The sequence below is a fragment of the Ictidomys tridecemlineatus genome, chromosome 5, assembly GCF_052094955.1.
Source record: "Ictidomys tridecemlineatus isolate mIctTri1 chromosome 5, mIctTri1.hap1, whole genome shotgun sequence".
NCBI lineage: Eukaryota > Metazoa > Chordata > Mammalia > Rodentia > Sciuridae > Ictidomys > Ictidomys tridecemlineatus.
The window spans coordinates 166442601-166460021 of NC_135481.1; the positions used below are offsets into that span (position 1 = coordinate 166442601).

The 17421-nt window shown below is 35.5% G+C and overlaps 2 long non-coding RNA genes across 2 annotated transcripts in view; one reads left to right on the top strand and one right to left on the bottom strand.

Annotated features, from left to right (window-relative positions):
- LOC120886167 (uncharacterized) overlaps positions 1-17421 on the top strand; it is a 274114-nt gene that overhangs the window by 189763 nt on the left and 66930 nt on the right. The gene's annotated exons all lie outside the window — the stretch shown is intronic.
- The window catches only part of LOC144377605 (uncharacterized), a 32615-nt gene continuing 21480 nt past the window's right edge, over positions 6287-17421 (bottom strand). The window contains exon 3 of the long non-coding RNA XR_013438597.1: positions 6287-7062. This is a non-coding gene — a long non-coding RNA (uncharacterized LOC144377605). The remainder of the gene's footprint in view (positions 7063-17421) is intronic.

Genomic DNA, 17421 nt, shown 5'->3' on the forward strand with positions numbered 1-17421 from the left:
GTTTTGAGAATTTATACAGATGGGGTAGAATGGTACATATTGCTTTGATGACCTTTTTCCTTTCACCATCTTATTTGTGAAATGCATCTTTGTGGATATGTTTAACTGTGGTTCCTTTATCTTAACAGATGTATGAGCATTCCATACCCCTTCAAAGTTAGTTCTACTTATTGATGGACATTTGGGATGTCCTCAGCATTTGCTATAAAAAACAATGAAAATGCTGCTAGGATCATGCTTGGACATTGTGTTTAGAAGAGCAAGTTCAAGAGTTCCTCTGAGATATAGAGTAAAAAGTGAAATTTTTGAGTCCTAAGTTATGTATAACAAGATAATGACAACTTGTTTTCCCAGTATGTGTAAGAATTTATGTAACTTCAGCAGTGTGTGTGTCTTAGCTAAAACTTGATGTGTGAACAAATCAAAAGTTTGATGTGTGAACAAATCAAACTTTTTTTGTCACTATAATGGTTGTAAATGTTTTTTCATGATTTGACTTTGTGCATTGACTTTGAATGATCAATTTTTTTTTCTAAAAAAATTCTTATTCTAAATCCTTGGAGATATATGAGTAGAAGTTTATTGTCAAGCTACACTATTCACCCTTCAGTACTTACTGTTTAACTCTTAAATTATTTTAACAGATTCTAAGCATCATTTTTTGAATAGCTGCTTCTCAGTGTAGGCAAAGCCTCACAATTCAGTTAGTTTGTTGACCTAGTAGGGTTTGGAAATGTCATTTATCAGCCTAATTCATAGAGTGTATTAAACTCTTGTAATAAGTGTATTCTTATCAATCTCTGCTTCTATTTCTGGTAATTTTTACTTTATTTAGCTGCCATCCTGACTTTTGCTTTTTATTGTCACATATGTCTTCCTTTTTCTTGGGTAGAATGTCTGGTTATAAATTTGGGTGTCTTGTCAGCAACATTACCCAATGTGCATATAAGCTTAGGGGATTTATTTATTTTAGTGTTTGCCCATTTGTGTATTGACTTTTTCTTCCCACATTTTAATTAATGGGTAACAATTGTGCATAATGGTTGAATCTTGACATATTCATACAGGCATACAATATTAACAGTGTAATTTGACCAATAAGGTTCCTCAGTAAAACCTGAGGATATTAAATAACATTTTGGGGTTTCAGAAAATAATAACAATATTGTGGTGTTTTCAAAGTTTTACGTATCCTTTGACTCTCCCTTCAAAATACTATAGCTTGATTCCTCTTCCCTTTGATATATGCTGGATTTATTCTCTTGATTCTAATGAATCGAATAAAATGGAAGTGACAGTGTGTGGCAAGTGAGATGAGGTCATAAAAAACATGGTGACTTCTCCATCTCTCTCTCTGGGAATGTTTGCTGTGAGGGAAGCCAGCTGCCATGTTATAAGGACTCTCAGTAGTCCTATAGGGAGGTTCATGTGGTCAGGACCTGAGGCCCCCTGCCAATAGCCGTGTGTGGCTATTTAGGAAGCCAGTCCTATAGCTCCAATCAAGCCATCAGATACCAGAAGCTCTGGCTGACAGCCTCAAGAGAAACCCAGAACCAGAGCCACAGCTTCCAGATTCTTGACTTACAGAAATCAATAAATAATATTTCATTGTTTTTAGCCTCTAATTTTGGGGGATAAAGTTATAGAGCAAAAGATTCACTTCCCAAGATTATGATGAGGGATTAATGATGGGGCATATAAAAACTTCACTATTATTTTCATCTGATCTAATAATTTACCTACATCAAAAGCTTCTTTGGTTATCAATTTTTATCCTTTATTGAGGCAAGGTCTTCCTATTTTCGAGTCTAGCCTTAAACTCCTGGCTGAGGTGATCCTCCTGATTTAGCCTCTGCAGCAGCTAGGACTACAGGTATATGCCACCATGTTGGGATCCACTTCCTTCTTTTCATCCCCAGACCTTTGCTTTTCTGTCTGGATCATTTGTTTTATGTTAGAGTTTTGTCTCCAAAATTTACTATGGACTACAGGAAAGCTAGATTCTCTGATTCCTTGCAAATCTGCAAATATCTTTATTTCACCCTGACAAGTAAATCTATCTCAGTTGTATACTGAATTTCTAGGGTTTCTTTCTCTTCCTCAGCACCCAGTAAGTCTTTTCCATTACTGTCTAGCTCCTTCCATTTTGTTTTAGTGGAGATGTTACCAGATTCACGCAAAGAGAGACAGGGCATTGGGCTGTTCAACAGGAAGTATTTTGTACTGGCCCTGACTGGGTGGATTCTCATCCAAAATCCTGAAGGCAGTAGAGCTGCACCTTATGTAGCCCCTCTTTCCCCTCCACCCCCATTATGTATTTGCCCTTTTGTTTCTCCTATATGGAAAAATACATTTCACATGGGTGTTCTATACTGTAAAATAATAAGGAAGTTCCAAAAAACTGCACGGGTACAGGTGGCATAGTGGGGTATCCCAGCAGGGTTTCCCACGCATCCTGAGTGTCATCGAAGTTTTGCATGTGCAGTGAGTATCCTAGAAACACTGTGCATGCGTGATTACTAAAAGTGCAACATTGTCTGACAGTCACACATGCAAGCACAGATCCTAGCCATGCTGCATAGTCTTGTCTTTGTTTGGAGAGGGCTCCTACAACAGATAATTATTCTCCTCCTTTCTAGCACATGATAAGTCTATCACCAGATGTTTGTTCTTTTTTTTGCCTTTGTTTTTATTTATTTATTTATTTTTGGTACCAAGAATTGAACCCAGGGGTCCTTAAACACTGACCCACATCCCAAGTCTCTTTTTTTTTTTTTTTTAAATTTTGAGATAGGGTCTTCCTAAGTTACTTAGGGCCTCATTAAGTTGAGTCTGATTTTGAACTTGAAATCCTCCTGCCTCAGCTTCCTGAGTTGTTGGGATTAAAGGCATGTGCCACCATGTCTGGCTATTTTTTTCCTTTCTTCTTTGTGTGTATGTTGTTATTTATTCCTTACAGTTTCTAACCTTTCTCCTTCATTCTTTTAATTTTGAAATGTAACCAAGATATGCTTAGGTTGATATCTCATCAATTCTGCCTGGAGGCCTGGAATCTCTTGTCAATATACAGATGGGTTTTCAGCTCATAATAGTTGTCATTTTATCTTTTGCTTAATTTCTAATTTTAATTTGTTTCTCTTGGCATAGAAGCCCAGAAGCTGATAAGTCTGTCATTTAAAATTTTCTAGTGTATAGGAATAACTTTGGGATATTGGTTAAAATGCATATTGTCTTCCAAGTACCAGAAAGCAAGCTCCTCTCAATAAAGATTTAGGTAGAACCCTAACAGAAAGAAAGGCACTCTGTTGCAACAAGATGAGTTAGTAATAAAATACATGAGCATAAAGTTGTTTATGATATTAGAGAGGTCACTTTTTTGCCTCTTTTAAGTTCATCCTCCAGGATAGATGAGCTATGGGTATGCTCCAGAGAGACTTCGTCACAAATGCTTGCTTTGACTCTATCCCACTCCGAGTCATGTCACAGGTTGTATTAATAGGAGATGATAAGGGAAGAGATTCGTATTCTGGAGAAGGCAGAATTTAGGAAAGTTAAGAGTTTGACTCCTGAACTTTTCCTGAATCCAAGTGGGTCACACAATGGACAGAGACCTGCACATGGAACTGTTGACATTGATAGGTATTCCAGGCCACATAGATGGTGTCTGCTTCTCATTTAGAGATTTCAGAAGACAAGAAGCTTCCACTCGAGATCTGAACCAGCAAAACATGGTAGGCAAGCAAAGTCATCCTACCCTTCTTCATTTCCCTAAGCTCTCAGAGGGCAGCAAATAGGACCCCCAGGGTTTCTCAGTTTCCAAAGGAAATTTCTCAAATTAATTGAGAGTAGAAGCTATGAACTGCTCTTGCCAAAGAGCAATAGAACAATGAGAATAAACTTCCAAAAAGGGAAGTACATGATTTGTGGTCTTCAATGGGAAATGTTACAGAACTTAAGGCTAAACAGTGTCTAGAAAATAAGTCTACCAGTATGCTGAAATCAGCAGATCAATAATTATTTAAAAATCAGACTCTGCCTACCTGCCCAATACCTGGATAGAACCAGCTTATATCTCCATGAGGACAGGTCAGCAGAGTCCAGCTATTTCAGTCAAGGAATAGGCACTCCTGTCTCTTATCTAAGTCCAGTATCTTTTCTCTCTTTCTCTTCTCTTTCTTCCAAACACATACCAGGTGATATATAATGTGCTAGCACTGGTAATACTTGAATTTCATGAACTATATGTAACTGCTATTTTAATAACAGAATTAGACAGAAAATACTAAGTTGGAATAGATTACTGGAATAGAAAACCTTTAATTTTCTCCCATGAATGAGAATGAGGAGGGGGTTGAGGAGAATGATGATAGGTGGGTTATGGAAAAGGTGACCAGGTTTCAATAATTTGACTGCGATGATAATTTCCACCTTTGTTCAGCCTTACCCATTAGAAAATACTGTAATTATCTTCTGAGTATGAGAGGACATGCCTTAGAATGAAAACTAACCAGCTAAGACCAGGAGAACAAATTGCAAAAATCTGAGCTTTAATGAACTTGAATTAGCTTGGACCTGCCCTGTGTTTAGCTTCATACTAAGTGAGATAATAATTTTCCATATGTTAAAGCCATTTTGAGATAAGTCTTTTATAGCCAAATTTTGGTATCTTACCAAATATTCATCAACATTTGACACATTTATTTAAATAAATCTTTTTTGGGGGGGGGCGGTACTGGGGATTGAACTCAGCAGCACTCAACCACTGAGATATACCCAACCCTTTTTTGGGGGGAGGGGGATTTTATTTAGCAACAGAGTCTCACTGAGTTACTTAGCACCTTGCTTTTGCTGAGGCTGGCTTTGAACTCACAATTTTCCTTCCTCAGCCTCCAGAGCCACTAGGATTATACGCCTGCACAACAGCACCTGGCTAAAAAAATCTTTTCATGTCTGTCTCTTCCGTGTCATGGCAATATGGTCTGAGTATTCACCTAAACTTTATAGCTGGCCAGCAATATGTAAATTTTAGAAGGCCTATATTAACTGATAGATATTTCTTTTCAACCTTTTACATCATTTTGTTGACAAAAATCTTAGCTAAAGAATCAGGAAGTTAATTTTATTGTACATTTATTGAAATTATAGAAGAGTCCAAACCTTTCTCTCTTATTTAAACTTCTCTAGAAAAGCAGTTGAAATAAACTGGTATAATTCTAAAATGATGTATGTGCTATCAGAATATAGGAATAATCTATAAGAAGTATAAATAAAACTTCAAAAATTAGATCTTCCTGAAAAAAATGAATTATTAAATGGTTGGCCAATTTCAAGCTGATAAAATTTTTATTGAATGCATCCTTAGTCAGTGATTCTCTTTATGTCTGCAGTAATTGAAATATGATGAATATTTAAGTCAATAATTGGATTTGATAAAAGAACAAGTGTAGGTCAGTGAAATTTTTCAAATAGGTACAATCAAAGCATCTTTTTAAATTTTGCTTCTATTGTACACTATTCAAGGAAAAACACTTGGGTCAAAGACTGCATCTACGTGTAACTATTGATTGTGAGTGGTATATGTATTTCTTTCTTTCTTTTCCTCACAAGATATGCCAAACATTGCCATATTAGCAAATAACTAAACTTGAGATTGCAAATACTCTAGAGATAATCTGATTAGTTTTGCATGCTTCTAGTCATTTTTCCCACTCCCCTGTCCAACTTTTCCAGTAAGACCTATGACATTGTTTCCATGCCATATGACCAAGCAGTAAAATGATTATTTCCCTGAGAATTTACTTTTCTGTGTAAGCTTTTATAAGTTTAAAATAACTCATGTTCAAACCAGTGAAAACTTGTTTTTATAAAACTGAAGACTTATTTTTTATTATCTTGCCATTCTCACATATTTTATTATTTTAAAATGTCTCTTAGACATTTTAGGAAGATCATTTAGTAAAAGTGTACAAATAATAAATTCATATTGTGTTAAACTGAATTTTTTTCACTTAAATTATTTTTGGAGTTATTTATCTGGAAATACAGAAAGATGAGTTCAATGAAAGATTTCAATAGAACAATATGAATTAGTATTCTAGTTACCATAGATGAAATTATTCAAATCACATTCAGAAGAGAGCCAACCATGGAACAAGCCAAGACATCAGGTAAGGGTGCTGGAACACATCAATAAGATTTAAACCTTTGTCTTCATTTCATTACCATTTAACTTTCATTGACATCACAGCAATTCATTCTTTACAAGGAGGTTTGAATAATAAATAAATTTAAACACAAGCAAAAGGATATTTATTCATTGATTCATTAGTTTAACAAATCATCATTAAGTACCTATTATGTGCTATGCCCTGTTGTAGACACTGGGTGCTATAAGCAGTGAACAAAAGAAGCAAATTCTCTATTCTCATGGAGTTCATATACCAGTGGGGGAAAGAGATGCATGCAAACAGAAATGTATACATAATAATTCAGGAATTGATAGGTGCTATGAAGAAAAGTTATACCGAGTGCTGGAGGTATTGGTTCATATAGGTTGGGCAGAGAAGGCCTCCTTGAGGAAGAGATGTTTGAAAAGAACTGAGAGTGGGCACAGTGGATTATGAGAGAAGAATAAGTCCAAGATTCAGAGGCATTCATGGCTTACTGCCAGGTCAATAAAACAGAAGGAGGTTGCTGTGACTGGAAATCAGTGTTTATGTTGGAGGCAGTGATAAGAAGGTTGGGTGAAAGAAGGCCACCACACATAGGGTCTTGAAGATCAAGGTCTCAAAAACACTTTGGCTTCTTCTCTGAGATGGGAGTTCATTGGAGGAATTTGAGTGGAGGAATGAGAGCAATTTGCTTAGGATCTAAAAGGATCCATCTGGCAGATCTGTGCAGATTATAAGTGTAAAGCAGCATAAGTGGAAAGAAGTCCAATGCTTGCAAATGTCCAGGGGAGAATTGGTGTCTTAGACCAGGATGGTGTGGCATATGGTTTCATTTGATGAGTTCAGTTAATGGCCTCCACACTTCTCCTCTTTCTTGGGCCTGGCTTGCCTGCTGAAAGATGAAAAATCATATGAATCAGGACCTATCATCCCAGCTGAGGCCCACATATATCAGCCAAGTAGCAGCTGCTCAACATGTAGGTGAGCCCCAGTCAAGACCAGCTCAGCTGTGCTCAGCCAAGACCAGCGGAGCCTCATCTCATAAATGTATTGTTTTAGGGATAGATTTGTCCTGGAATTATTGTTTTATTATATGAATTATATAGAGATTTCACTGCATGACATAAATGGCAATCAAAAAACAGTGAAAAATCAGCAATTGAAAGCAAGAATATGGATGATGAAGATACACATGGAATTCAAAGTGAAATCTTTGGCCAATATATTGTGACTCACTCAAATGAAAATTATAAAATAAAATCTGTCTCCAATGTACATGCTCTCAAAGGAGGAAAAAAAATCAAATATCAGCATGGCTTTGGCTAGGAACCCAGACAGAAATTTAAAAATCAGCTAAAAGCTGGCTTCCTTTTAGTTACTCTGCTAGGAGAAATGTACCAAAATCACACAGTCCAATTGCTGCCATTATTATTATTATTATTATTATTATTATTATTATTATTATTATTATTATTATCATCACTATTATTATTTAGATGAAATCTTGCTATGTTGCTTAGGTTGGTCTTAAACTCCTGGGTTCAAGTGATTCATCCTGCCTCAGGCTCTTGAGTAGCTGAAAGTACACGTGTGTGCCATAGCACCTGACAACCCAATAATTTCTTAAAGTAAGTTCAACAAATAGTCCATCATCAGTCGTGGAACTGGGCTGTGGTCAATGCTGACCCTTTATCTGAGCAGGGCATTTCTCCCCAGTTGCTGTGAGTGCACTGTCCAAGGCTCACACCTACCAAACTTTCCTAGCATTATCCTCAGCCTACGGGTCACACCTATCAGAGATGCTTGGGAAGTTACAATCTACCCACTTAGAATTGATTAGTGCAGGGATACAAATGGCCAGATCCTTGCCTAACAGTGGAATAACTGTGTGTTCATACCCCAAAGCTGCTCCTGTGACCAGAATCAATTTCAGTAGAATCCTAATCCCCAATTAGCTCCCTTCTCCTGCCTGTCCTGCTTTCCTCAGCTGATCAGGTTTCCTCTGAGACAACTGCCTTCATAAATCACTGAACAAAATTCCATGCCTCATTATCCATTGCTAGGAGTCCTGAAGCAAGATCAAGCATGAGTCAAATTGGAAAGTATTTCTAGGTAAGTGGCGTCATAGTGTATGGATTCCATTTGGCATGACTTCCATCTTGAGTCATAATCACCATGATTGTCCCTCAGTAACCTTAGTCAGTGTTCTCTACATATTTTCCCAGCATATTATAAATAAAACCACTAACATGGTATGTGTAGCTTTAGGATATGGACTTGGGTATTATAATTATTAAGAATGTGTCTGATGTCTAGAAGAACCAGGTCCATTTCAGTTTGGATGAAGTTGCTCTTGTCCTGACCACTTTATAAGTTGACTCCAATCATGTGAGTGCACTGGTCTTGCTGCTGTCCAGGAAACCATCACCACTAAGTCCCCCACTGAATTGTACTCCTGGATATGTCTACCTCTTTCTTCAGTCTCATGGCAACTGGGAACACTGGGCCTGGGTTATTCTGGAACACACAGGAAGATGAGTACTGCTAAGGGCCTCTAGTTTCTTGACTTTTTTCCAAAATAATCATTTCATTTTTGGAAAGCATCACATTAGTGGCTTTGCATGCTAATGCAGTAATTTGCATATTAATGTTTATAAAAGCACTAGTGTGGGATTTCGGGGGGCGGGGGAGGGATGAGTATTAAATATATAGAACAGGATAATTCTGAGAGAGCTTGCATGTCATTAAATCCCCTTTCAACTAACTTCCAGGAATTCTGCATTTGTTAAATTGGTTTTATTAACTATTATTTTGTAAAACTACAAGTACAGAGCATATTTTGTTATGACTATAAATGCTGTATTGAATTCGACCTGTAGCTGAAAGTATGTATAAAAATGTCAGACCTCACAACTTTCATTCAGAATACTTTAAATTAGTATGACTGACTCTATAATACATAGTTCATACAATTAAATGTCATATTTGGATATGCAGAAATTTAGAACATCTAATGTAGAGCCAAAAGAGAGAGACACTAGAAAACTATTTCAATTCCTCTATTATTTGGTAGAAAAAAAAATTGTAAGTTAGAAATGTTAAGTGATTTGTTCAAAGTCATGGAGGTAATTAGTGTCAGATCTGGAACCAGAAAGCAGAACAGGAAACATATTCATTATAAGGTCTAAGTGTTGCAATTCTTGCTATTATTGAAAAGTTTAAAAAAAGGCCTTGAAAATGAAATGGGTGTTGACAGTTATCAATATAATTATCTTAAATGGCTCACTTATCCATGCAATTCAAGCAAACTCAGCACTGTAGTTTCCGCCTAAATTAAATGTATATTTAATACTATTTTCCATTGTGTAGAAATTAAGACAGAAAACCCTCATTCTATTATCCGTCATGATATCTGGTTGCTTCCTCTTTAAAAACATTTACTTCACTGAGTCAAGTTGTATCTGTTTCTTGCACAGTTTTCTGTTACCTCATGCTGCCTCAAGTCATTTATTACTGCTAGAGAGCTAGCAGCTTCAAGGAACAGAATGTGGCAATGTTGTGTTGAATGTCACTGGGTTAAGTTTGTCAATAGAGCAGCATTTCTCAAACTGCTAACATGTGCAAGAATCACCTGGAGATCTTGCTGAAAATGCAGATTTTAAAATGTAAGACCATGAGTGCAACATTTTTAAAATTCTATTTTCAATACCATCCCCAAAAATAAATGTTTGGGAAAATTTTAACAAAAGTGCAAGATTTGTAAGTATAAATCATTGTTGACGGAAATTAAAGAAGGCCAAATACATCCAAAGAGATCCCATATTCATAGACTGAACGACTCAATGTTGTTAATATATTGAACTATAGATTCAGGACAATCCTCACCAAAATCTCAGCTGAGTTTATTGTAGTAATTGACAAGCTTATCCTAAAGTACATATGGAAATGCAAGGGACTGAAATGAGCTTAAACTGGGTATTGTCAAAAAGACTACAGAAAACAATTACTGGTGAGGATGAGGAGAAAAGGAACACTTGCACACGATTGGAAGGAGTACAAATTAGTACAGTCATTATGGCAAAGTATGAAGGTTCCTCAAAAGTTAAAAATAGAACCAACATAGGATCCAGCAATCCCACTACTGAACAAATAATCAAAGAAAATGAAATCAATGTCTTAAGATTCAGCTGCACTCCCATGTAAACTGCATCACTATTAGCAAAATTGAGAAATGGAAACAATCTAAATGTCCATCAGCTGATGAAAGAATAAAGGAAATTTATTGATACGTATACTCAATGGTACAATAGAATACTATTCATCCATAAGAAAGAATGAAAGCCTGTAATTTGTGATAACAGAGTTAGGAGAAAGAAGTTTTGGTGTGCTATTGCATAGTAGGGTAAGAATAATGTTTTGAACATCTCAAAAATTAAAGAAAGAAGAAAGTTTTCATCATAAAGAAATGATAAATATTTGAGGAGATAAATATGTTTTACCTGATTTAAACATTACACAATGTACACCATGAATGAAAACTTCATATATTCCCACATAAATATGTATATTTTGTGGTTTTGACATTTAAAAAATAAATTCAACCTTAAAAAATTTGGAAAAGAACAAAGTTGAAGAACTAATGCTTCAGATTTTACTACAAAGCTACAGTAAATAAAGCAGTTTGGCTTAAGGACAGACATGTCGATTGATGAAATGGTAGTGAGAGTTCAAAAATAAACCAATACACTCGTAGTTAATTGATTTTTAAAAAGATACCAAGATGATATAATAGGGGAAATTATTCTCTTTAGTAAATGATGCTTGAACAACTGGATATCCATATGCAAAAGGTAGACATCAATCTTACGCCTTAATAAAAAATTAATTGAAGGTGACTCAAACACCTAAATATACAGGATAAAATCAATAATACTCTTAGCAGAAAAGCAAGAGAGTAAAACTTTGTGATCTTAGACTAGGCAATGATTTCTTAGGAATGACACCTAATGTACAATCAGACAAATGATATTGAATAAACAGGATATTATATAAATAAAAAATTATGTGCTATAATGGGTACCACCCAGAAAGTAAAATAAAAACCCACTGAATGGTAGAAAACATTTGCAAATCATATATTTGCTAAGTTAGGCTAAAGAACTCATTACTCAATAATAAAAGAAGAGTGATTCAATTAAAAATGGACAAAGGATTTGAATAGACGCTTTTCTAAAGAATTTATACAAATGACTAATTAGCACATGAAAAGAAGTTCGTTAGTTCTTTAGGAAATGTGAATCTAAGTTATAATGTATAACATATCAACTAGGAGGGTTATAATAAAAATATATGCAATAACAAGTATTGGTAAGAATATGGAAAAATTGGTATCCTCATATATTACTGAAAGGAATATAAAATGGTGCTGGTAAGTACTTATTTTGAAACAGATTGGCAGCTTATCAAAAACTTAAACAGAGAGCTATCATGTTTTCCAGAAATTCCACTCCTAGGTATATGACCAAGAGACATGAAAATAGTATATTCACAGAAAAGTTTCTGTATTCGTAGTAGCACTATTCATAATTGTCACAAGTGGAAACAACACAATGCCCATCAACTGATACATGGACAAACGTGGTATATTCATCAAACAGGATATTATTCAGAATAAACTAGTAATAATACTCCATAACATGGATAAGAATTGCAAATATTTCAAGTTAAAGAAATCAGACCCCAAAAGCAAATTAATATATGATCCATGTATGTGAAATTTAGACGAATTTATATGAAATGTCCATAATAGGCAGATCTTTAGAGGCAGTGGATAGGTGGTTACCTAGGGGTTAGGGAAGGGAGAGAGTGAGGAGTGACTGCTGATGGGGTCCAGGATTTCTTTTTTGGAGTGATGAAGATATCTGGGAATTAATGGCGATGATTGCACAGTGTTGTGAATACATGAAAATCCCACTGAATTGTATACTGAAAATGGATACATTTTATGACAATGAATAATCTCAAGGTTTTAAAACCAAAAGACTGGAGTGGGGCCCATAGTTCTGGTTTTCTAAATACTCTGGGGTGACATCAATTCTTCTGGTCCACAAAGTATAGTTGAGAGAACAAAGATTTAGAGAACTCAATCCAAAGTCGGGGTGAGACATTGTTTTAGTCAGTTTTTTGTTGCTGTGACCAAAAGACCTGACAATAACATATAGAAAAGGAAAAGTTTATTTTGGCTCACAGTTTCTGAGGTTCCATCAATGGTGAGCTGACTCCATTGCTCTGGTCCCAACATCAGGCCATGGTGGAAGGACATAGCAGTGGAAAGCAGCACAGGACATGGAAACCAGCCAAGAAGCAGAGAGAACTCCACTTACCAGAGTCAAACTATAAACCAAAGGCATACCGCAGTGACCTACATCCTCCAGTCACACCTTACCTACCTAGAGTTAATGACCAATTAATGCATTCAAGTAGATTCAACACTAATTAGATCATAGCTCTCATGGTCTAATCATTTCACCTCTGAGCCTTCTTACATCATCTCACAAGTGAACTTTTAGGGAACATCTCATATCTAAACTATACAAACCTTCTACTTCTGAACATATAACCAAGGTGTAATTGTACATTACTAGAAAGGGGTTTCCTCTCTTCTATCTCCCCTGGTAAAATGCTAAGTCCAAAAAACAGGTCTTGGGTCAATGAGTGATGTACATATCTCAGAATGGGACTTGAACTAGGCTCCTTTATGATGATGTATGCCACTAGTCCCCCAGTTCCTGAAGGTCAGTCAGAGGGGGCTCTAGTGGTCAATCAGAGTTACTGCATCGGGGAGACTAGGCTTATTTTGTATGTTTGTTAAGAACTGTAACAGGCTGGGTCCTACCAGGGAAACAGAAACCATTCAAAATATATAACACTTTTTTAAAAAAAATTCTATTGAGAGTTGGTCACATAGGTGACAGATGAACAGAGAGGCCAAGTTTAGTTACAATAGGAAACCACTAATACCCCTGGACTGGATAGGGCAAGGGGAAGAGATGATGTTAATGAAGTCCATGGACCAGGTTATACCTAAGATATGGAAACCATAGTGAGCATGTTCTGCAGGAATTAGAGACAGAGGGACACACCTGGAAACACCATGCAGTCACAGATATCAGGGAGGGAATGCCCTGGCTTCTCCCTTTCTCCGACCCTTCAGGTGCCTGGAACAGCATCCCATTGATGGAAGCTCTTTGAAAACCAGCTCCCTCGTGAACTGGGGAACACAGCCCATGATAGGGATCGGCCCCTATGAAATGCATGGGGCATGAGCAGGGGAAGGAAAATTGTGATTAGAGGACAAATGGGCAAAAGAGTGACATAATACTCTTAAGGAAGTGTAAATTTGTAAGTGACAATAATCATTGTCAAGGAAAAAGAAAATGGGAAAACTTGGTTGAAAAGTGATTATACTGCATGCTTCTTGACTTTGGCTGCATAATAACACAGGAAGGTTTAAAAAATTCCCTGCCCAGGCTATATCTCAGATCAATTATTTTAGTGTCTCTTGGAACCCAAGCATTAGTATCTGTTAGAACTCTCTAGAAGGTTGCAACATGCAACCAATATTAAGAACCAGTACTGTGGGAGAAGGGATTGAGCAAGTGATATTTTCTGTTACCTACTATTAGGAATTATAATAATAAAGGGCATCCTTTTTCTATTAATCCTATGTTGGAATAGCAAAATTCCTCGAGCAAGACAAGAAAGGAAGGTTTCACAAATGGGATCATTTTTAAGACAATATAACATTTTGTAAGACACACCTTAAAGGCCAGCAAATGTTTTGAACCAAGAGATCATGAGAGAGTCTGCTTAGGGGAAGAGAGGGCATCAGTATCCGCTTGTGGAAATAAGAGAAGTTAAGGTAGTGCATTCAAGAGAATTTAGACAAATCAGCTGGACACTGTAAACAGGGCAAAACAAAAAAGAGGCAGAATGAAGAAAGGATTGCCGCCCTTCCACCAAGTGACAGGATCTAAGAACATAGCAAAAACTAGAAGCAGGATCAAGGTCTGTAAGCACCAGTGCATGTGCTACTTATGGTTGCCCAGGCAACGGGAGCCTTTTCCTTATGCTAATGACAGTATAATGAGGCAAACCACATGCCATGTGTATGCAGTAAAGAATAATTAGAGGTGGAGTCACACCTGGTCCAGGGAGCTTCCTTTAGGAATACTAAGTAGGAAGCTGGGTGAGATTTCTGGGAGAGATTGTGAGGTGTGAGGGGGATGGATTTGATGTATGTGAAAGCAAGAAGTTGAGCCATCTGTGGAGAGTCTAATAGGTATGAACCATGTGGCTACTTCTCCATGTTCTTTTAAGACTGACTTCACCTGGGAAGAGGGGCTCCAGGCAGCTGGGGTTTAGCTGTCTCTCCACTAAGGAAGCACAAACATGTGCTTCAGGAAAAACAATGCAATTTACAAAGATTGCCCTGCCCTTCTTAAAATATGTGTCATTTTTTTTTTAGTCATCTCGCTTCCTTCATCACTGAAAAAATTCTAGTTTCATGCTTAACATTTTAAAATTTTAATATTGTGAAAAGCTTATCTGCACAATAATTTTCATAGAAACTTTCAAGTATTTTTCCTATACTAGGAAATAAATTTGAACAAAATATTTTACTTTAGGTTGTTTCCTTTTCAGTGATTGAAGCAGGAAACAAAATGCTTCCATATTTTGGAGGAGTGCTTCTAAAAATTTACTGTGGCCAAAATCACCCCGGGGGATCTTTTTAATTACAGTATAAATTCTGCAGGCCTGAGGTGGGGCCTGACATTCTGCATTTCTAACTGGATTCCAGATTATGCCATTTTTGCTGGTCCAAGGACCTCTCTTTGAGTGACAAGATTTTAATTTATAGTTCTTACCAGAAAATAGAAATAGTAATTTAGTACTTAAATACTGACCAAACACAATGTTTTTTGTATTCATGAAATATTTTTTACTTTTTGAAACAATTTTCATAAGACTTGTTTTATTTTTATAAATTATATGAACAACATATAATTATTAAAAAATTCAATAATTGTAGAAATATATGGTGTAAAGTAAAAGTCCAACTTCATCTCCATAGTTCTCTTTAATCTCTTCCACTGCACTCCAGTGTACTAAACACTTTGTACATATAGATAAAAATAAATGGAGTAGTATAATGAGTACTTTGATATTTATTGAGAACTTTTACAGTATATTTAGAAGTAGATATACATGTTTATGAACACATATAAGTATATGAGAGACTATATATGCAATTTATATTATATATATGCCATTTTCTTCCATTTTAAAAAATACCTCAAATTGACATCTTTCCATGTCAATATTAATTTAATTTTATTACTGCATACTATTCCATTCTATTGATTGAGATTATTTCCATTGGTCACTTTTAGAAAAATATAAGCACTTTTACATAGATTTTTGTACAGATATATTTTTGTAGGCTGATGGTAAGTTAATTTTTAATTGGGCAAATTAAAGTAAAACTAACCTCCAAAAGTATGGTGAATATTTCCCTATTTTGTCATTAAACATTACATATCATAACTCTTTTAAACTTATTACAAACTTTATATACTTTTGTTAGTTTTAATTGCATTTCCTCAATTGCAAGTTTAAAATTTATTCACATATTTATTTACCATTTATTATTTATTCTTTAGAAAATTGCTTATATGCACTCTTTTCATTTTTATCTTTGTCGAGTTTTTTTCATATTGATTAGTGAAAACTCTTTGCGCATGATGGATATTAACTCTTTGTCTGCTATATATGTACACACACATTTTTTGTCAAAGTGTAGTATCTATTGAGTGAGGAGCATTGTTTCTGAGTTTGCATCCTGATGTTACCAGCTGGCAGCCATGAGACCCTGGATAAAAATTATTCAACTTCTCTAGTTTTTTGATTATTGTTTTAGTCAGTTTTGTGTGTGTGTGTGGCCAAAAGATCTGACAAGAATAATTAAAGAAAAAATTATTTTGTGGGCTAATGGTTTCAGAGTTCTTAATCCATAAATGCCAAGTCCATTGCTCTGGTCCAGAGGTGAGGAAGAACATCAAAGCAGAAGCATTTGGAGGTATGGCACCAGGAAGTGGAGTGGGAGAGGAGTCTCTCCTCATCAGGGCAAAATACATACCCCAAAGATACCCCCTTTGACCCACTTCCTCCAGCTACACCCTACCTACCTACAATTTACACCTATTATATACCTATTAAGCAACTAATGTACTGGCTAGGTTAATTCTCTGATGGCCCAATCATTTCACCTCTAAACCCTCTTGCATTGTCCCACTTGTGAGCTTTTGGAAGACACCCAGTATCTAAACCATAATCACTGTTAAATGGAATAATAATGGTATGCACTGCATACTAAGTGTCAGGTACTCATCCTTTCCCTGGTGGTATAAGTGATATCTGGATCATAATTATTTTGCTATTTTTATGTACTTTTACAGATAACATTTAGAATCAATGTAAACAACTTCATTTAAAATTACTCTCAGAACATTAATAGAAATAATGTAGAATCAATAGAAGAATTTGAGAAACAAGCTTGAACTTTTATCAATTGAGATTTTCTGTTTCAACTCTTATTTATTGCTTTCATGTTGTTTAGGTCTTATATTCTGCCCTTAAACACTTCTTTTAATATATTTAATTTTTTATGGGGGGATAGATATTATTATCATTAGTGTTTTCAATGAGATCTTTTTATTGCTTGTTCATTGTTCATATATTGAGTGTCTATGCTTTTTGTATATTTATCTTATTTTAGACATCTTGCAGATTTCTTAAATTTTTCTAATAGATATTTTATTTCATTACTTTGAATTTTAATGTGAAAACTTTGAATATTACCCCCCATATTCATCAATGCTTTTTGATCTATTTTCTGGAAATTTCAAGAGTATTTTGGATAATGAGAATTTGTGACATTCTTGCCTTACTTCTGATTTTAACAGCAACCCTCCTTACTGATGTTCACTGTAATTTTCTTAATCTGTGTAATTTAGGAAACCTCTTTTTCTGACTTCCTAAGAACTTTTTATTTTGTAAATCATACATGGCTAATACATCCTGTGGAATAGTTTTCCAATATCTATTGAGATGTTTTGTTCTTTCATTCTATGAAACTAGCAATTGAGAATCATTATTATGTCATTACTATGACATTCTTGCATTCTTAAAA